The sequence below is a fragment of the Somniosus microcephalus genome, chromosome 6 (genome assembly GCF_052327205.1).
Source record: "Somniosus microcephalus isolate GS21.2 chromosome 6, FLI_Smic_1.0, whole genome shotgun sequence".
Lineage (NCBI taxonomy): Eukaryota > Metazoa > Chordata > Chondrichthyes > Squaliformes > Somniosidae > Somniosus > Somniosus microcephalus.
In genome coordinates, this window is record NC_140992.1 from 142923180 (window position 1) to 142944834 (window position 21655).

Genomic DNA, 21655 nt, shown 5'->3' on the forward strand with positions numbered 1-21655 from the left:
GCAAAATTTGAAGAAGAGCAGGAGAGTTTTTCCAGTGTCTTCATCGGCAATTTCTCCTCAACCAGTAACAACAGATGAACTGATCATTCATTTGTTCACTCTTTGTGGGATCCTGTTGTGCACAAATTGGCAGCTGCATTTCCCCCATAATAACAGTGATTGTACTTGAAATGTAATTCATTGGAAGACATTGTAAGGTGTCATTTTTTTCTCATTCTATCCCATCTGTACTTACCTATACTATCTAGTCCCTCTTGTTGACATCCATTTTATTTTTTATTTTTTTATTCATTCGTGGGATGTGGGCATCGCTGGCAAGGCCAGCATTTATTGTCCATTATGAGTTGCCCTTGAGAAGGTGGTGGTGAGCTGCCTTCTTGAACCGCTGCAGTCCGTGTGGTAAAGGTTCTCCCACAGTGCTGTTAGGGAGGGAGTTCCAGAATTATGACCCAGCGACGATGAAGGAACGGCGATACACTTCCAAGTTAGGATGGTGTGTGAATTGGAGGGAAATTTGGACCTGGTGGTGTTCCCATGCACCTGCTGCCCTTGTCGTTCTAGATGGTAGTGGTTGCGGGTTTGGGAGGTGCTGCCAAAGAAACCTTGGTGAGTTGCTGCAGTGCATCTTGTAGATGGTACACACTGCAGCCACGGTATGCCGGTGGTGGAGGGAATGAATGTTTAAGGTGGTGGATGGGGTGCCAATCAAGCGGGCTGCTTTGTCTTGGATGGTGTCGAGCTTCTTCAATGTTGTTGGAGCTTCACTCATCCAGGCAAGTGGAGAGTATTCCATCACACTCCTGACTTGTGTCTTGTAGATGGTGGAAAGGCTTTGGGGAGTCAGGAGTTGAGACACTCATCACAGAATGCCTAGTCTCTGACCTGCTCTTGTTGCCACGGTACTTATGTGGCTGGTCCAGTTAAATTTCTGGTCAATGGTGACCCCAGGATATTGACGGTGGGGGATTTGGCAATGGTAATACCAAGGGAATGTCAAGAGGTGGTCAGTCATTCGCTTGTTGGAGATAGTCATTGCCTGGCACTTGTGTGGCGTGAATGTTACCTGCCACTTATCAGCCCAAGCCTGAATGTCGTCCAGGTCTTGCTGCATGTGGGCATGGACTGCTTCATTATCTGAGGAGTTGCGAATGGCACTGAATGCTGTGCAGTCATCAACGATCATCTCCATTTCTGTCCTTATGTTGGAGGGAAGGTCATTGATGAAGCAGCTGAAGATGGTTGGGCCTAGGACACTGCCCTGAGGAACCCCTGCAGCGATGTCCTGAGGCTGAGATGAATGACCTCCAACCACCACAACCATCTTCCTTTGTGCTAGGTATGACTCCAGCCAGTGGAGGGTTTTCTCCCCCGATTCCCATTGATATCAGTTTTACTCAAGCTCCTTGATGCCACACTCGGTCAAATGTTGCCTTGATGTCAAGAGCAGTCACTCTCACCTCACCTCTCGAATTCAGCTCTTCTGTCCATGTTTGGACCAAGGCTGTAATGAGGTCTGGAGCCGAGTGGTCCTGGTGGAACCCAAACTGGGCATCAGTGAGCAGATTATTTGTGAGTAAATGCTGTTTGATAGCACTGTTGACGACACCTTCCATCACTTGTCTGATGATTGAGAGTAGACTGATGGGGCGGTAATTGGCCGGGAATGGATTTGTCCTGCTTTTTGTGGACAGAATATACCTGGGCAGCTTTCCACATTGTCGGACAGGTGCTAGGGTTATAGCTGTACTGGAACAGCTTGGCTAGAGGCGCGGCTAGTTCTGGAGCACAAGTCTTCAGTATGACAGCCGGATGTTGTTGGGGCCCACAGCCTTTGCAGTATCCAGTGCACTCAGTCGTTTCTTGATATCACGTCGATAAAATTGAATTGGTTGAAGACTGGCTTCTGTGGTGGTGGGGACCTCAGGAGGAGACCGATACGGATCATCCACTCGGCACTTCTGGCTGAAGATGGTTGCAAATGCTTCAGCCTTGTCTTTTGCACTCACGTGCTGGACTCCACCATCATTGAGGATGGGGATATTCATGGAACAACATGATGGAGGGTGTCCTCAGTGTGAAGACGGGACCATTTTATTCAAATGCCCTGACCTTGCCTGAAAAGAATTCTGAGTTTGAATGATGGTTACTTCGAACATTTAACTAAATATTCTAGTTTGTAAAACAAAAAAAATCTCAAGTACTAGTTTATTGAATTGAATATCTGTTTGACTAAAATTGTAGTACTGGGTCTCTCTGGGACTTGGACTCAAATTGTGAAGGATCAGGTCTAATAGAAAGGCCAGCAAGATTCAGTAATTCCAACTCAGTTCCCAGTCAGCACGGGCGCACAGTTCAAAACTGCCTGGTGTTTGGCACCAATTTCTGAATCTCACTTAGAGAAGCCAGACAGGGCTGCATTGGAAAATAGAAAGTGTTCTTCCATGTTTGAAGGGTTAGGATAGAGCAGAGGGAGCTTTCCTGACTAATGCTGTACCATTACCATTTTATGAAGGTGCCCACTGCTGATACTGAGCACAAAAGTGGGAAAATACTTCATTCCCAAAAACTGCCATCTGTTGAGATACCGCGGCAAACATGGGAGTCGAGACCAGAGCTATTGAAAACACAACTGCTTTATTCCTACCACATGACAAACAGGAACTAGAAAAGCCCGCGCATCCACTTAAATACATCCCAGACAGGAAGTGCTCCCGGCAGCCTGTCCCTGCGGGAAACAAGTTGCTGGAGGAAAGGGCCCCCGGCTGGGGGCTTCTGCTTAGACTGTCTGTGCCGCCGTGAGCGGATTATGTCCAGTGGTGGCGTGTCGCCACAGAGCTCCCCCCAGAATCCGCTTAGGAGGAGTGGACGAGTCGTGACGGTGGTCTAATGGTTCTGCCGCAGCGGCTCTGAGTGGTCGCCGGTCTGGTTGGTTGGGCCGGGCGGTTCGCCGCCGGCTGTGCTGGCTTGCCAGGGGGACGGCCTCTAGTTGGAGGCTGGGCCACGGGGACCTGTTCCCCTGGTTCTGTGTGTGCAGGTTTGAGCCGGTCGATGGAGACTGTCTCGACCCTGTCGCCGAGTCGCAGCTTGAAGACCTTGTCCCCGGTTTGTAGTACCTCGTACGGACCGTCGTACGGGGGTCGCAGGGGCCCGCGGTGCGCGTCGTGTCGCACGAAGACGAAGCGCGCCTGCTGTAAATTTGGCGGGACGTGAGGTGCGAGTTCGCCGTGTCGGTTGACCGGAAGTGGGGCGAACTGCTGAGCGGAAGAGAAAGAGTTGAGCCGCTGCTGTACGGCCGACCAAGGCTTGGTGGGCTCCGGAAGGAATTCGCTTGGGATGCGCAGCGGTTGTCCGTAGACTAACTCCGCTGCCGAGGACTGGAGGTCTTCCTTGACCGTGGTGCATAGGCCGAGTAGCACCCACGGTAGGCGGTCAGTCCAGGTACTGTCCTGCCGGCCGGCGCGGAGTGAGGCCTTGAGTGACCTGTGGAAGCGTTCACAAAGTCCGTTGGCCTGCGGGTGGTATGCCGTGGTGCGGTGGAGCGTCACCCCGAGGTTGCGTGCTGTGGCCGTCCAGAGTTCGGAGGTGAACTGGGCGCCTCTGTCGGAGGTTATGTCGGCCGGTACGCCGAACCTCGCAACCCAGGTCTTAACGAACGCCCTGGCGATGTCGGCTGTGGTGGTGGAGGTCAGCGGCACTGCCTCAGGCCAGCGTGTGTAGCGGTCGACCATCGTGAGGAGATAAGTTTGGCCTTGCGATGGCGGCAGGGGACCGACGATGTCGACGTGTACGTGGTCGAAGCGGTGGCTGGGTACCTCAAAGTCTCCCAGGGGTGCTTTGGTGTGCAGCTGTACCTTAGCCCGTTGGCAGGCGAGGCAGGAGGTGGCCCAAGTCCGAACATCTCTGCTGAGGCCGCGCCAGACGAAGCGCTTGGAGAGGAGTTTGACGGATGCGCGGGAACCCGGGTGAGAGAGCCCGTGGAGCGCGTCGAAGACGCGGCGGCGCCAGGTCTCCGGGACGACCGGCCTGGGTTGGCCGAGTGAGACGTCGCACGTGACTGCCGTGGCTTCGGGCCCGTGCGTGACCTTGGCTAGGCGTAGCCCTGGCAGGCTGGTAGCCGCCGAGAGGAGGTCTGGGTCCGTGAGCTGGGCCGCTGCTAGTTGTGCGTAGTCGACCGCGAGGTGATTCGCACAGACGGCGGGACGGGAAAGGCAGTCGGCGACCACGTTGTCTCTGCCGGAGACGTGCTGAATGTCCGTAGTAAACTCGGAGACGGCCGCGAGCTGGCGTTGCTGCCTAACGGACCAGGGTTCGGTGTGCTTGGCCATCGCGTATGTGAGTGGCTTGTGGTCCACATACGCGGTGAAGGGGCGGCCTTCCAGGAGGAACCTGAAATGGCGGACCGACAGGTGGAGTGCGAGAAGCTCGCGGTCGAAAGTGGAGTATTTGACCTCCGGGGGGCGCCATTGACCCACTGCTCGAACACAGCCCCGACCGCGTGGTCGGAGGCGTCGGTGGTGAGCGCGACCCGGGCATCGGCCCTCGGGTGCGCGAGCAGAGTGGCGTCGGCGAGCGCGTTTTTGGTGGCGTCGAAGGCGGCTGCCGTGTCAGTGGTCCAGGCTACGTCCATCTTGCCGGATTTTCCTCGGAGGGAGTCGTATAGGGGCTTCATGAGGGCTGCGGCTCTGGGGATGAACCTGTTGTAGAAGTTCACCATCCCGAGGAACTCCTGGAGGCCCTTGATGGTTGTGGGGCGGGGGAATTGCTGGACGGCCTGCACCTTGTTGGGCAGGGGGATGGCCCCAGCAGGGGTGATGTGGTGACCGAGAAAATCGATCTCGGTTAGGCCGAATTGGCACTTCGCCGGGCTGAGGATGAGCCCGTGTTGGGCTAGGCGACCGAACAGGATGCGAAGGTGTTCGAGGTGTTCCTGTTTGGAGGAGCTGGCCACGAGAATGTCGTCTAGATAGACGAATAGGAAGTTCAGGTCCCGGAGGACTGAGTCCATAAGGCGCTGGAAAGCCTGTGCTGCATTCTTGAGGCCGAAGGGCATCCTCAGGAACTCGAACAGGCCGAATGGGGTGATGACGGCCGTTTTGGGGATGTCCGCGGGGTGTACGGGGACTTGGTGGTAACCGCGCACCAGGTCGACTTTGGAAAAGACGGTTCGTCCGGCCAGTCGGGCCGAGAAGTCCTGGATGTGTGGCACCGGGTACCGATCGGGGGTGGTGGCGTCGTTGAGGCGGCGGTAGTCCCCGCAAGGGCGCCAGCCTCCGCCGGGCTTGGGGGCGATGTGGAGGGGCGAGGCCCAAGGGCTGCTGGAGCGGCGGATGATGCCGAGTTGTTCCATGTTGGTGAACTCGGCCCGCGCGATTTCCAGCTTGGCCGGGTTGAGTCTGCGGGCGTGGGCAGAAACTGGGGGGCCGGTGGTGGGGATATAGTGTTCCACACCGTGCTTGGCGGCTTTGGCCGAAAAGGTCGGGTTAGTGAGGGCGGGAAACTCAGCTAGGAGTGCCGAGTAGTCGTCCGTGGCTCTGGCGAGGCAGTAGGTCGTCAGGCCGGCCGAACGGGCCGGGGTAAAGGCGCCGGGGATGGGGGCCATAGTGTTGATGTCGACGAGGAGGCCGTGGGCGCGTAGGAAGTCGGCGCCGATGAGTGGGCAGAGGACCTTGGCTGTGAGGAACTCCCAGCGGTAGCGGCGGCCCGCGAGGTCGAGCGTGACCATGCGGGTGCCATATGTGCGGATTTCAGAGCCGTTGGCTGCAGCCAGTGTGATACCCCGTGTGCCGCGTTGGATCTCGAGGGCGGAGGCGGGGGTGATGCTGTGCTGGGCCCCTGTGTCGCACAGAAATCGGCGGTTGATTCTGTCGTCAGTGACGTACAGTAGGGGCTCCTTCTGCCCCGCGGCCATCGCGGGGGCCGGTGCGGGGGGGGGTTTGAAGGAACACGGTGGCATGCAGCGTTGAGCCCTAGCGCCAAAACGGGTGTGGTAGTAGCAGTGACCCGGAGTGGTAGGGCGGTCGGGCCTAGCGGCCGTGAGGTCGGGCGCGACGTCGCGAGCGGCCTGTGCAGAGAGCAGCCGGTCGGCCTTTTCGGCTATATCATTCAGGTCCGTGGAGTCAGACTCCACAATGAGCGGGCGGATGCTGGCGGGGAGCTGCCGAATGAAAAGCGTGCGAAAAAGGGCGCCGGGATTTTTGTCATCTGAGAGGGACAGCATGTGGGAAAGCAGGTCTGATGGTGAAGCAGCACCAAGGCCGGGGAGGTCCAGGAGTTGGCAGTGGCGCTGGTAAGAGGACGTTTGAAATTTTTTAAGTAGCGCAGCCTTCAGATGTTCGTACTTGCCCTCCGTTGGTGGATTCTGCAGCGCTGCCCAAACTTTGGGGACTGTAGCGTAGGTGAGCGAGGCGACGAGGTAGTCGTACTTCGTGGCATCGACTGGAATGTCTTTCAGCCGGAATCTGGACTCAGCTTGAACGAACCAGGCTTTGGCGAGGTTCTCCCAAAAGTCTGGTAATTTAACCGTGACTGCGTTTGTATCCGCCATGCTAGCTTAGGATTCGTCCTGAGCGTCGGGGTCACCAGTGTTGAGATACCGCGGCAAACGTGGGAGTCGAGACCAGAGCTATTGAAAACACAACTGCTTTATTCCTACCACATGACAAACAGGAACTAGAAAAGCCCGCGCATCCACTTAAATACTTCCCAGACAGGAAGTGCTCCCGGCAGCCTGTCCCTGCGGGAAACAAGTTGCTGGAGGAAAGGGCCCCCGGCTGGGGGCTTCTGCTTAGACTGTCTGTGCCGCCGTGAGCGGATTATGTCCAGTGGTGGCGTGTCGCCACACATCCAACCTTTATATATGCAGCGCCTTTCACACTCTCAGGACATTCCAAAGTGCTTTACAGTCAATGAAGTACTTTTGAAGTGTAGTCACTGTCAAAGGGGTTTGACATGGAGAAGATTTTTCCACTTATGGGGAGTCCAAAACTAGCGGCCATAAATACAAGATAGTCACTAATAAATCCAATAAGGAATTCAGGAGAAATGTCTTTACCCAGGGAGTGGTGAAAATGTGGAACTCGCTACCACATGGAGTAGTTGAGGCAAATAGTTAAGATGCATTTGAGCGGAAGCTAGATAAGTAGATGAAGGATAAAGGAATAGAAGAATATGCTGATAGATGAAGTAAATTGGGAGGAGTTTCGTGTGGAGCATAAACACTGGCAGAGGCCTGTTGGTCCGAACAGCCTGTTTCGTGCTGTAAATTCTATGTAATGTAGGAAACACAGCAGCCAATTTGCGCACACTAAGCTCCCACAATCAGCAATGAAATAAATGACCAGATTAACTGGTGTCCAGATAAATGTTGACCAGGACACCAGAAGAACTCTTCCCTGCTCTTCTTCAAATAGTGCCATGGGATCTTTTATGTCCACCTGAGTGGGCAGACAGGGCCTCGGTTTAACGTTTCATCCGAATGAAGGCACCTCCGACAGAGCAGCACTCCCTCAGTACTGTCCTGTGTTAACCTGGATTTTGTGCTCAAATCTCTGGAGTGGGACTTGAACCCACAGCCTTCTGAATCAGAGGGAAGAGTGCTACCCACTGAGGCAAGGTTGCCACCTAATAATCTGTTACCCAAATAAGCACAAATACATCCCTAATCTTATTTTAACCCTGTAAACAGCACAAAATTATATCACTTAGATTATGAATTACAACATGTAAATGTATTGATTTTTTATTATTTCTGTCTCCAAAAATATAAGTCTTACAATACACCAGACCAACGTTTGATTAATATGCTTTGTTTGTAATGAGCTAACCAGGAGCAGATTGAACAAACATTCCCAACTGCTCATTCCTTTTGATCTAAATGTTGCTATGACATCCATTGTCTCCAAGCCCTCAGCACCATCGTTTATATAGAGTGAAGTACAGCTCATCTCTCTGCTGACGGGCATGGTCGCTGCTTTATAAAAAAAGAAAAGGGAATTTCTGCTGTCAGCACAAGCTGGTGATAGCTGGTCCTGAGATGACACAAGGCCAGGTGAAAAGGATACATTTGGGTGTCCTTCCTCAACTGCTGAAAAGGGGAATGGGAATTGCATATGACATATGCCCTGGAATCAAGTCCTAGTATCCCCTGCTCACCCCTAGAGAAGCTTTGGTTGACACTTTGTGCGACTCAAGGGAGTTTGGAGAATATTGCTTGGATAAAATCAAATGACTTGTTCACATTTCCCAGGTTGACTAATGATTATTCTGCTACTTGTTCACTCTACCCTGAGAAAGCATTTTCAAGACACTGCAATGTCTCAGTTTAAACTATAAAGTGTTTCTTTATTAGTTTGTGGTATGTGGGCGTCACTGGCAAGGCCAGCATTTATTGCCCATCCCTAGTTGCCCTTGAGAAGGCGGTGCTGAGCCACCTTCTTGAACTGCTGCAGACCATGTGGTGAAGGTGTTCCCACAGTGCTGTTAGGGAGGGAGTTCCAGGGTTTTGACCCAGCGACAATGAAAGAATGGCGATATATTTCCAAGTCAGGGATGAAGTGTGAAGAGAATGGGAACTTGGAGGTGATATTGCTCCCATGCGTCTGCTGCCCTTGTCCTGGGTGGTAGAGGTTGCGGGTTTGGGAGGTGCGGTTGTTTAAAACCAGCTGTGAGTGTTTTGAGCTCACTGTCAGAACCTGAACAGCTTAGAAACGGAGCTAGCAGTTTGCGTGTTAATCCAGACCTTAATCTTCAGTCTCACCTTCAAGAATAGTTTGATAAAGAGGGCAATATCTCCCGTTATTAACCCAACACTGCAGCAGTTCCCTGCAGCTGCCAGTTCCTCTTCAAAAAATGTTTTACATTTGTGAATTTATGCAGTCTGCTCACAATAAAATAGTGACAAAGCAGTCTGTTGCTGCACATCCTATGACGCGTTAAAATATATTTGTATTTCAAAACTACAAAACCTCTTGACGACAGAGCAGCAGGGTTTAGTTTCTCTGATGGAGGTTTAAGCCTCGCTACTTGCTGCTTTAGGAACATAGGAATGGGAGGATGCCATTCAGCCCCTCGAGCCTGTTCCTCCACTCAGTTAGATCAGGGCTGATCCGTATCTTAACTCCATCTACCCACCTTGGTTCTGTAACCCTGAATACCCTCGCCTAACAAAAGTCAATCAAACTCAGTTTTGAAATTTTCAGTTGAGCCCCAGCCTCAAAGCTTTTTTGGGGAGAGAGTTCCAGATTTCCACCACCCTTTGTGTGAAGAAGTGCTTCCTGACGTCACCCCTGAACGGCCTGGCTCTATTTTAAGGTTCTGCCCCCTTGTTCTGGACTCCCCCACCAGAGGAAATAGTTTCTCTCTCTCTACCCTATCAGATCCTTTAATCATCATAAACACCTCAATTAGATCACCTATACACTTCTAAACTCAAGGGAATACAAGCCTAGTTTATGCAACCTGTCCTCCTAATTTAACCCTTTTAGCCCTGGTATCATTCTGGTGAATCTGGGCTGCTCCCCCCTCCAACGCCAATATATCCTTCCTGAGGGATGGTGACCAGAACCAAACACAATACTCTAAATGGGGTCAAACCAGAGCTTGATACAGCTGTAGCAGATCTTTAGCTGGGCTATTTATTACAAGGTTGGTACTAACAAAGTTCATTTTAATAAAACAGTCAACCTGCTTTATTAAGAGAAATGTATGAAAGCTAAATACACCAAACCTTTATTCTCTTTGTGGTCCTGCGCAGGTTCAGATCCTTTCTTGGATGTTTTTTTTCCTATGAAGGGTTTTAATCATCAGTTCAGATTAAGAATTCCTGTTAAATAAGACTGATAGTATTTATAGGATAATGTTACAGCCAGGCATATTTAAGATGTATCTGAGGCCTAGTCAGTGCGTCTCCACTGGAGTAAGAGAAGCACCAGTCCTAACATTATGGGATATTCTTTGCAACCTTCAACATTGCTACTGTGGTCCACTAAGTGTCAGCCCTAACTGAATGGTAGCACACTCCTCTCTGAAAAGGTTGTGGGTTTAAGCCCCACTTTAGTGCGGTACTGAAGGGGCACTGCATTGTCAGTGGTGCTGTCTTTCAGTTAAGGCTGAAGTCCGATCTATCTGCTCCAGTGGACATAAAAGATCCCACTACTGGAAGAAGAGGATGGAGTTCTCCTGATGTACTGCCCAATATTCCACCCTCAATCAACCCCATCAAAACAAATCCAGATTATATGGACGTTTATCTCATTGCACTTTGTGGGATCATGCTGTGTACAACTTAAGAAAGATAGAAAGTTGTTTAATATAAGAACAGAAGAAATTGATGCAGGAGTAGACCATACAGCCCCTCGAGCCTGATCCGCCATTCAATAGATCATGGCTGAACTTCTACATCAACTGCACTTTCGCGCCCTATCCCCATATCCCTTGATTTCCTTAGTGCCCAAAATTCTATTGCTCTCAGTCTTGAATATACTCAATGACTGAGCACCCACAGCCCTCTGGGGTAGAGAATTTAAAAGATTCACAACTCTCTGAGTGAAGACATTTCTCCTCATCTGAGTCCTCAATGGCCAATCCCTTATCCTGGGACTATGACCCCAAGTTCTAAACTCCCCAGCCAGCAGAAACAGCCTCTCATCATCTAATCATCTCTTATTCTTCTAAACTCCAGAGAATATAGGCCCATTCTACTCATCTACTCAATCTCTCCTCATTGAACAGCTCTCTCATCCCAGGAATCAATCTAATGAACCTTTGTTGTACCCTTCCTTAGGTAAGGAGACCAAAACTCCAGGGCCTAGAAATTCGGTGGGGTTAGCGCCCAATTAGAGGCATTAGAGGGCCTTGCGCCGGAATTATAGCCGCGATCGAAATTGCGTTGGGCCCTACCATCGGCGTTAGCCGGTAGCGCTGCGCCGGCACCGATGACGTCATCGGTGTGCGCAGCGTCCCGGTTGCCGTGGTAACGCGGCCGGATGCCCAAATTCAGTTGCGGCCGCCTCGCCCGTGGCAGCCGCAACCAACGATTGTTCAACGGGATGTTGCAGCACGTAGCGCCGGCGCATTAAGGTGGAGCGGCGGCCGGCCGCTTTCCCGGCGGCCGCCTGCCCGCACCTCCCTCCCCGGACTCCTCCACCACCCCCCCGCGGCACTGATGTGTGTGGCCCGCGAGCCCGGCACTTCTCCGAGGTGCCGGGCTCATTTGTCGGGCGAATCGACCGGTCAGCGGTCGGCTGCAGGCAGCTCCTCCTTAACAGAAGGAGGAGGCCTGCAGTACCCCAGCCTGCCGCATCGCATCGGGTGCCGCAGCGGGGGATTAGCGCCGCAAACCTGCATTCAGCGCCCATAGCGAGGCGCTGAAACCCTCCATTAGCGCCCGCAGCCGTCTGGGCGCGGGGCAGCTGAATTTTTTGGCGGGCGCAGCGGCAATTATCGCGGGCGCAAAATTTCGGGCGCAAAAGCCCTGGCGGAGGCAAACCTAATTTCTAGGCCCAGATGTGGTCTCATCAAAGCCCTACATAACTGCAACAAGACTTCCTTACTCTTATACTGCAACACCCTTGCAATAAAGGCTAACATATCATTTGCCTTCCTAATTGCTTGCTGTAACTGCATGTTAACTTTCTGAGATTCGTATACATAGTCACCCAAATCCCCCTGAATCGCAACATATACTAGTCTCTCACCTTTTAAAAAAATATTCCGTTTTTCCATTCAATTCTTCCTAACAAAGTGGATAATTTCACACTTCCCCACATCTGCCAACTTCTTGTCCAATCACTTAACTCTTCTATATTCCTTTGTAGCCTCTTTGCATCATCCTCACAGTTTACGTTCCCACCTAGTTTGTATCGTCGGCAAACGTGGATATATTATACTCGGTCCCCTCATCTAAGTCATTGATATGGAGAAGAGCAAAACTAGAGGCCTTCAATATAAGATAGTCACCAAGAAATCCAATAGGGAATTCAGAAGGAACTTCTTTACCCAGAGAGTGTTCAGAATGTGGAACTCGCTACCACAGGGAGTTGTTGAAGCGAATAGTATAGATGCATTTAACGGGAGGCTGGACAAGCATATGAGGGAGAAGGGAATAGAGGGTTATGCTGATAGATTTAGATGAGGAAAGACGGGAGGAGGCTTGTGCGGAGCATAAATGCCGGCATGGGCTGGTTGGGCCGAATGGCCTATTTCTGTGCCATATATCCTATGAAATCCTATGTAGATTATGAATAGCTGAGGTCCCAGCACTGATCATTGCAGTATCCCACTAGTTACAGCCTGCCATCCTGAAAATGACCCGTTTATTCCTATTCTGTTATTTGTCCGTTAACCAATCCTCAATCCATGCTAATATATTACCCACAATTCCATGAGCCCTAATCTTGTGCAACAACCTCTTTGTGTCGCACCTTATCAAATGCCTTCTGAAAATCCAAATACACCACATCCACTTGTCCCCCTTATCTACGCTGCTAATTACAACCTCAAAAAATTTGAATAGATTTATCAAACATGATTTCACTTTCACAAAACCATGTTGACTCTCCCTAATCAAATTTTGATTTTCCAAGTGCCCTGTTACCATGTTGCTAATAATGGATTCCAGCACATTTCCTGCTGATGTGAGGCTAACTGGCCTATAGTTCCCTGTTTTCTCGCTCTCCCCTTCTTGAACAGCAGGGTTACGGTTCCTACCTTGCAATCTACTGGGACCGTTCTTGTAGTGTATGTACCCGTCTACCTTTAAGGGAACTATTGAATGTAACCGTTCACCTTTAAGGGAACTACTTTAGGTGTGGCACTATTTGTTTGGCTTCTGTATACTGTAATACCGATAGTGACCACACCAGTATATAAGTGTTGTAGCAGGATTTCTGGGGCAGATTCGCCCGGACCTTCGAATAGTAAAGACCTGTTTGTTTGTTACTTCTGAAGTCTGTGTATTTATTAACTGCACAACCCACAGACTTTACAGTGGCGACGAGTCCGATCGTACCCTGCGGCAAGATTACCATAAGCAACGAAGAGCGTCGAAGAGAGACAACCGCCCTCGTCGTGCTACCAAAAGAAAACACGAGGCTGCAACAACAGAAAGCAGGAAGACTAACAACAAAAGCTGTATCAGCAACAGGCACTGACTACCCTTCAGCCACGGTGCGGAGTGAGCCGACCAGCAAGAAACAAGGCGGCCGAAGAGACTGTGAGTAGGGGAAGGTGTAGAAGCATCCGGAGGATAAGGGCAGAGCACTCGACCTCGGTCGAGGGGGAGCTGTGCCGGCCAAAAGTCAGGTCCAACGGCATCGGGTGACAGCCGGACCGCGATCGGCGGGACAATCGGGGCAGCGACCGCAGCCACGAAGCGCTGAGCCTGCGAGTAGGCGCGGGAAGAGAAACCCAGCCGCAGCCGGGGAGGGAAACACCGGTCTGCGAGAGGGCTGGGGAGGCGAACGGGAATCGTGCGGGTGAGAGCCGGGTGCGGAGAGAGAGACTGCGAGGAGCCGGTCCAGCGGCTGAGCTGTTCTCCACCAACGGGGTACTCAGAGCCGGCAAAACCGAACGTGCGGGAGTGGGTGAGAGACACAGCCGAAAACGGGGTGAGAGACTGCGCGAGAGCCAGTCCAGCGGTGAGCTGTTCTCCACCAACGGGGTACCCAGGGCCGGTAGCATCGAACGTGCGGGTGAGAGAGACAGAGCCGGGTACGGAGAGAGAGACTGCGCGAGAGCCAGTCCAGCGGCTGAACTGTCCTCCGCTAACGGGGTGTACCCAGCGCCGGTAGAGCCGTGCGGGCGGGAGGAAAAGACATAGCCGAGTAAGGGGAGCTGTGCGGTAGCCAGCCAGCGGCTGAACCTGTCCGCTGAGGGGGAAGCGTACCCCTTCCACCGGGAAGAAACGCGGGAAGCCGCCATTAGGCGGAGAAGACGCCAGAAGCGGGAAACCGCCATTGAAGTGGGCGGGGCGAGAAAGGAAGAGCGGGAAACCGCCGATTTCGCGGGAAAACCGCCATCTTAGAAACAAATAAATAAATAAGAAATACTGGTGCTGCTCCCAAGGGAAGAAAGATGCCTGAGCGAGGGAATATTAACGACTTTAATTCTGAAATAGAAGACTGGGCCACGTACGTGGAACGCATAGAGATCTATTGCGAAGCCAACAAAATAGAGGAAGACGACAAGGCGATAACATTGCTAAACTCGATGGGGGCAAAAACATACGGGCTCTTGAAGCATCTAATAGCACCAAATAAACCAGCGGATCAGACCTTCGAAGAGATTGTGGCTGTGCTGAAGGACCACTTGAACCCCACACCACTGATGCTGGCTGAACGATTCAAATTCTACGCAAGAACGCAGAAGAAAGACGAAAGCAATGCGGAATACTTGGTCGAACTGCGTAGGCTAGCGAAATACTGCCAGTTCGGAGGGAATCTGACAGAAGCGCTGCGGGACAAGTTCGTATGCAGATTGTCCAAAGAAGGGACGCAGAAGCGACTACTGGAAGAGAATGACCTCACACTGGACAGGGCTGTCCTTATAGCTGCATCACACGAAGCCGCAGCGAAAGGAACAGCGGAAATGCAACTAAAGGCGGCGGCACTCGGGGTGGACCAAATTACTTCAAGCACAACAAAATGCTACCGTTGTGGGAAGACAACGCATGACCAGAATCAATGCTGGTTTAAGAACCAAGAGTGTAGGAAATGTGGCAAACTGGGTCACATCGTGAAGGTATGCCGGTCCGGGAAAAAGATCAATAATCAAAGGAAGCCACCACCAGAAAAGTACAACAAGGTACACAAGGTGGCTGAGAAGAGTTCAGACGAACAGAATTCAGACTCAGACCCAAACAACCAGGAGCTGGGTAGTCTGAGAATCCACAATGTGGGTAAAGAAACGGATCTACAGGCCATCTGGGTCATACTAAAAATAGCTGGAGTCCAAATAAGAATGGAGCTGGACACTGGATCAGCTCTATCAGTCATCAACCGAAGGGACTACCACTGGCTATTCTCTCACATACCTTTAAGAAATACCAAGTTCGTATTACAGACATACACTGGGCATAACGTATACCCCGTGGGGAAAATAAGAGTCAAGGTGAGAGATAGGGGTAAAGAACACCCAAGAATGAGCTTGTACGTATTACCTGAGGGAGGACCACCACTTCTAGGACGGGAGTGGATTAAGAAAATAGACATGGAATGGCATTACCTAAAAGCCATAATGAGGGAGGACTCGGTGCAAGCTATTAGCTCAGATTCTGAAATGGATGATGATAAGACCAAGTCGAAAACGAAGACAGGCAGAAGGACTTATGGTACCAAGAAGAATAAAGCTGCAGAGCAGAACTCCAGGTTGACAGAGAATTCTGAGCCTGTTCAAGCAAAGGATTCATCCATGACGGAAGAACACCGAGCTCGGACGCAAACTTATGTCAAAGTACGACAACAATTAGAACAGTTGAGTGATCGTCTCGTACAGGAGATGAAAAATATGGAAAAGTTCTGGGACACCGAATGGGGGAACCTGGAAAGACTACAGAGACAGCTAGCTCAAGCAGAGAGCGACCATAGAGCCATCATGGTCAAATACCAATCACATTCCCCTGATGCTGTTCAGGAACTAGAATATTTACAGAATGAACCAAAGGAAGAGGAATCTTCAGGGAGCCAGGATTTTATTCCAGTTCTTCTTTACGACTCCTTACAAGCAGAGTGTGAGAAGTTGAAAGAACAGTATGAACAGGCCCAGGCTACAATTCAGAAGGGGGTTAACTCGGCAGCCTCCGAAAAGCTAGTTTCAGTAGAAGCATATGAACAACTAAAGGTTGAACATGAGCAAGAAGTCCAAAGGCTGCAGGAAATTCTTGATGAGCTCAAGGCCAAGACAGACTCATCGATAGAAGCTCCATCCATAGATGAGCAATTAGAGGTGAAAATCATGGCAGAGCATGAAAGACAGGATGTCCAAGAACTTATAAAAACATTGAAGGACACCCAAGACAAATATGAGGCGGCAATGTCTGAGGTTCAACAACTTGAAGAACAGATTCAACTGGGAATCCTTTCAGTGGAAGAACAGGACACTGTAAGAATGGTCCCTGAACATGAACTAGAGAGCATCAGGGCGCAACTTTTCCGAGCGCTGAAAGCCAAAGTTCAAGAGGAACGTAAGGTGGAAGTATTGGAGAAAGAGATGGATGAAATGGAGAAGACTCTGATCCACCGTGTTCCCAGGGAAGAGTTAACGGTCGGCCAACTCCTTCATATGCTGAAGGACAAGACTCTACAAGGGGAACAATCTGAACATGAGCTTCAATCTTCAAGGGGAACGAGTTCGGAGCTCTCAAAAGTCACGGAGATAGCTGAGGTGGCAACACAAATTTTACAAGGATGCCAAAAGTACGTTGAATCACGTCAAGGTGAACAGAAGAAGGTGGAAACCGTTACTTCAGTAGAAGGGTTAAATAGCCTGATAACGCAATTACCGGTGGAAAGGAAAGTATTGAACTCACAAATGAGGTCCGTCGTGAAGGAACGGCAGATAACCCAGGAAGAGTGGGATGAATATGAATGCATGAAGAAGGCTTTTCAAGAAAGATGTTTAGGGAAGGAACCACCGTCAGCTAACGTCCAGACGGGTGAAGAGGAAGAAGAAGTCTCTCTCGCTGGCCTAACTCAGGACGAACCTGAATATTACCATGACCTGTTGAGTGACACTGAATATTATGAGGATGTGGTCTGCCCAGCTTGTGATGAAAACTCTCAAAGTGCTGAAATCCGGATGAAGCACTTAAGGTCTAAGGAACATAGAGAGTTGGTGGCGCTACAGCTGGCAGCCGAGAAAGGAGCTCCGAGAGTTTCAAAAAGGCAGAAAAGAAAAAGAAGAAGCAGAAGATAATAACTGTCTAAAATATTAGCACTTCTACCATTCCAGGTGGGACATTACGAAAGGAGCTAAATTAGTTGAAAAACTGGTAAATGTCAAGACAGCCAGTTGGTTGTCAAAGTCCGCACTGCTGGTTCAACAGGACGAAAGTTCAAGCTGCTACGTCAAGAAAAAAGCTATGGAAGAGTCACGCTAGCCAGGTGAACCGGCTACCCCAAAGAAATGTTGTTCGGAACGAGTCAAGATCAGAGACTGAATCTATGAACTGTTTCCGCAGACGGAACCTGTGAACTGTTTCCACCGAGATTATATTTGTAAATTGTTTTATATGACATTGACTCCACCGAGATTATAGCTGTAATTTGTTTTATAGGAAGTTGAAGATATGTATGTTTAACGGGGACTCTAAGTAATAAGCTAAAAAGGGAGGATTGTAGTGTATGTACCCGTCTACCTTTAAGGGAACTATTGAATGTAACCGTTCACCTTTAAGGGAACTACTTTAGGTGTGGCACTATTTGTTTGGCTTCTGTATACTGTAATACCGATAGTGACCACACCAGTATATAAGTGTTGTAGCAGGATTCCTGGGGCAGATTCGCCCGGACCTTCGAATAGTAAAGACCTGTTTGTTTGTTACTTCTGAAGTCTGTGTATTTATTAACTGCACAACCCACAGACTTTACAGTTCTAGAATCTAGGGACTTCTGGAAGATCAAAACCAATGCATCCACTATATCTGCTGCCACCTCTTTTAGAACCCTAGGATGTAGGCCGTCAGGTCCAGGGGATTTGTTGGCTTTTAGTCCCATTAATTTCTCCCATACTTTTTCTTTATTAATGCTAAGTTCCACATTCTCATTAGCCCCTTGGTTCCCCAGAATTTCCGGTATGTTCGTTGTGTTTTCTACTGTGAAGACAGACACAAAGGCTGGAATTTTCAGAGGAAAGAACAGGTGGGTTGGAGGCGGGGGGTGGGGGGGGGGGGGGGAAATGAAAATTGTAAAAATCTAAAACCTGACCCCAACCCGCCTCCAACTCGCCCACTATCACCTATTACTCAGGTGGGACAGGGAGCGGGCAGCCAACCCACTGCCAGGAGGCGGGTTGACAATTTAATTATGAGGCCTGAAGCCTCTACTTTAACCTGCTTTGCAGATTTTACTGCAGGCGGCCGGGTTCCCGGGGCTCAGGAATCCCGGTAGCTGCAATGAGGCAGTCACAACTTCGGGGAGCAATCCTTGTGGGCTGAGAAGAGCAAGAGTGCTTCCTCCAGAACCCCCAAGCTCACCCACCAGCAGCCTGCACCCCCAAAGTCAGGGATTGGACACCCCCCCCCCCAACGGCTTGGAACCCCCCCACCATCCTGGGCCCCGCACCTACCTGGTCTTGTGGCCTCCTGGTCCGTGGTCCCCGCCCGACTGGAAGCCAGCCTGTCAAAGGGGGAACCCGCCCTTTATGTTGAACTTCCAGGTTTCCTACCATCTCCCGGGGAAATGAGAAAATGATGGCCAAAATATTTGTTTAACATCTCTGCCTTATTCCCTATTATAATTTCTCCTGTCTCTGCCTCTAAGGGACTCGCAGTTACTTTTGCTAATCTCTTCCTTTTTACATACTTGTAAAAGCTCTTACCCTCTGTTTTTATATTTCTTGCTAGTTTACTCTCATATTCTATTTTCTCCCTCTTTATCAATTTCCTGGTCATCCTTTGCTGATTTTTAAAACCCCCAATCCTCAGGCTTACTACTCTTTTAATCTAATACTATTCTTATCTTCTCTGGTTTGCCACGGTTGTACCACTTTTCTAGTGGAGTTTTTATTTCTCAAGGGAATGTATTTCGTTGTGAATTATGAATGATTTCTTTAGATGTTTGCAATTGCTTATCTACCATCATATCTTTTAAGCTAGTTTCCCAATCTACCTCAGCCAACTTGCCCCTCATACCTCCGTAATTGGCTTTGTTTAAATTTAAAGGGTAACGGTTGACGGGTGTTTTTGTGACCGGAAGGCTGTTTCCGCAGTGCTCAGTACTGGGTCCCTTGGTTTTTGTGGTATATATCAATGGTTTAGACTTCAGTGTAGGGGGCATGATTAAGAAGTTTGCAGATGATACAAAAATTGGCCGTGTGGTAGACTGTAGGAAGATACCAATGGACTGGTCAGGTGGGCAGAAAAGTGACAAATAGAAATCAATCCAGAAAAGTGTGAGGTAATGCATTTGGGGAGGGCTAACAAGGCAAGGGACTACACAATAAATGGAAGGACACTGAGAAGTGCAGAGGATCAGAGGGACCTTGGAGTGCATGTCCACAGATCCCTGAAGGTAGCAGGACAGGTCGATAAGGTGGTTAAGAAGGCATACGGGATGCTTTCCTTTGTTAGCCGTGGCATAGAATATAAGAGCAGGGAGGTTATGCGTGAATTGTATAAAACACTCGTTAGGCCACAGCTAGAGTACTGCGTACAGTTCTGGCCACCACATTACAGGAAGGATGTGATTCCACTAGAGGGCACAGAGAAGATTTACGAGGATGTTGCCTGGGCTGGGGAATTTTAGCTATGAGGAAATTTGGATAGGCTGGTGTTGTTTTCTTTGTAACAGAGGAGGCTGAGGGGAGACTTAATTGATGTGTATAAAATTATGAGCGGCCTAGATAAGGTGGATAGGAAGGACCTATTTCCCTTAGCAGAGAGGTCAATAACCAGGGGGGCATAGATTTAAAGTAGTTGGTAGAAGCATTAGAGGGGAGTTGAAGAGAGCATTTTTCACCCAGAGGGTTTTGGGGGTCTGGAACTCACTGCCTGAAAGGGTGGTAGAGGCAGAGACCCTCATCACATTTAAAAAGTACTTGGATATACACTTGAAGTGCTGTAACCTGCAAGGCTATGGAGCAAGTGCTGGAAAGTGGGATTAGGCTGGAGTGCTCTTTTTCAGCCGGCATGGACATGAATGGCCTCCTTCTGTGCCGTAAAATTCTATGATTAAGAACCTAGTTTCAGACTTAACCACATCACTCCAAACTTAATATGAAATTCTATCATGATAACTCTTCCCCCGCTGATCCTTTAGAATCACAGGGCGTGATCTTGCCAGTGTTACGGGTGTGGTAGTGGACCCAAATGCAGACAGACAGCCAGAGACTTGAGATGGAGTAAAACTCAAAAGATGCTTTACTAGAAGGCTCTTCAAATACAGGACGTACAGAGAATTCTTCAAACAAAAGATCAAAGTAACAATTCAAAGAAACAAAAGCGAGTATACAAAACGCAGGGCAAGGACTAGAAACTAACCTGTGACTTGCAGGCATGAGAACTCAAGACTGAGTGACTGGGGCTGGAAATAGTCGGCTTAAATAACAGGCCTGATTACTCTGATGAGACAATTACTCTAATGAGACACAGGTGAGGAGAGAGGTACAGAGACATGGCAGCAGTGTACTGAGGCCTCCTAAACCGCCCTCTGGCGGCCAGCAGAGGAACGTGTAGCTGGGACCCTGACAGCCAGCCCTGGGAAGGCAGGTATGGAGGCGTGACTGCCGGGAAAATGGCAGAATTTGGGGGCGGATGCCCAACCAGCCTCCAACCAACCTCCATGCCATCTTGCCAAGAGGCGGGTAGCCGTCCCGCGCCGGGTCCCATCTCCTTGGAGGTGGGAAGGAAATTCGTGCCACTTATGTGCCTGTTAACAGGTAGTTAACAGGCAGAAAATAGGCTTATCACCATTTTGCCCACACAAGTGCGGGCTTCCCGAAGGCTCCGAACCCTGCCAGGGACACCAAGGCGAGTAGTGGATCTGCGGGGGTCGGAGGGCTGCAAAAGTGCACTGTGAAGGTGAGTGATGGGTGTAGAAGTGGAGAGGTGAGTATCTGAGGTAAGTGCAAAGTGTTAGAAAAAGTGTACTTACCTTTGTTCCTTCCTGCAGGCTTCAGTTGGTGGGTATGTGGTAGAGATGACAGATGGCCGTTGCATTCTCCAATGCAACAGCCATCTCATTTCTGCGAAAGAAAGAGATTTGATGAGGTCTTGAATTCAAGACCTCATCAAACTACAGAAAATGTCACTGCTTGACAGCTTCACCTCCAAGTGACGCAGGCAACAGGAAGCAGCTGATTGGGTGAGTATGGCCAGGTGATTATTTATACTACTCTATAGTTTGACAGTTAAGATTAATAGTTTATAAAATTTAGAAGGTCTTAATTTTTGTGGTTATAGTTTCTAAGTTCTCTGTTGTGTATCGGGGAGTGCTAGTAACCAAGGGCCCTTGAGTATATAATTTAATTGTAGTGTAATTAGTGGTATTGATTTGATTTAAATTAATTTAAATTAATTAAAGGGTAAGTCATGGCAGGACAGCTCGGCCCCATGGCATGCTCCTCCTGCGCTATGTGGGGAATCAGGGACACTTCCTGTGTCCCTGACGACCATGTGTATGGAAAGTGTATCCAGCTGCAGCTACTGACAGACCGTATTGCGGTGCTGGAGCTGCGAATGGATACATACTGGAGCATTCGCGATGCTGAGGACATCGTGGATAGCACATTTAGGGAGTTGGTCACACCACAGGTAAAGGCTGCACAGGCAGGAAGGGAATAGGTGACCACCAGGCAGAGTAGTAGGCACAGGTAGGTAGTGCAGGGGTCCCCTGTGGCCATCCCCCTCTCAAACAGATATACCAATTTGGATATTGTTGAGGGAGATGGCTTATCGGGGGAAGGCAACAGCAGCCAACTTCCTGGCACCATGGGTGGTTCTGCT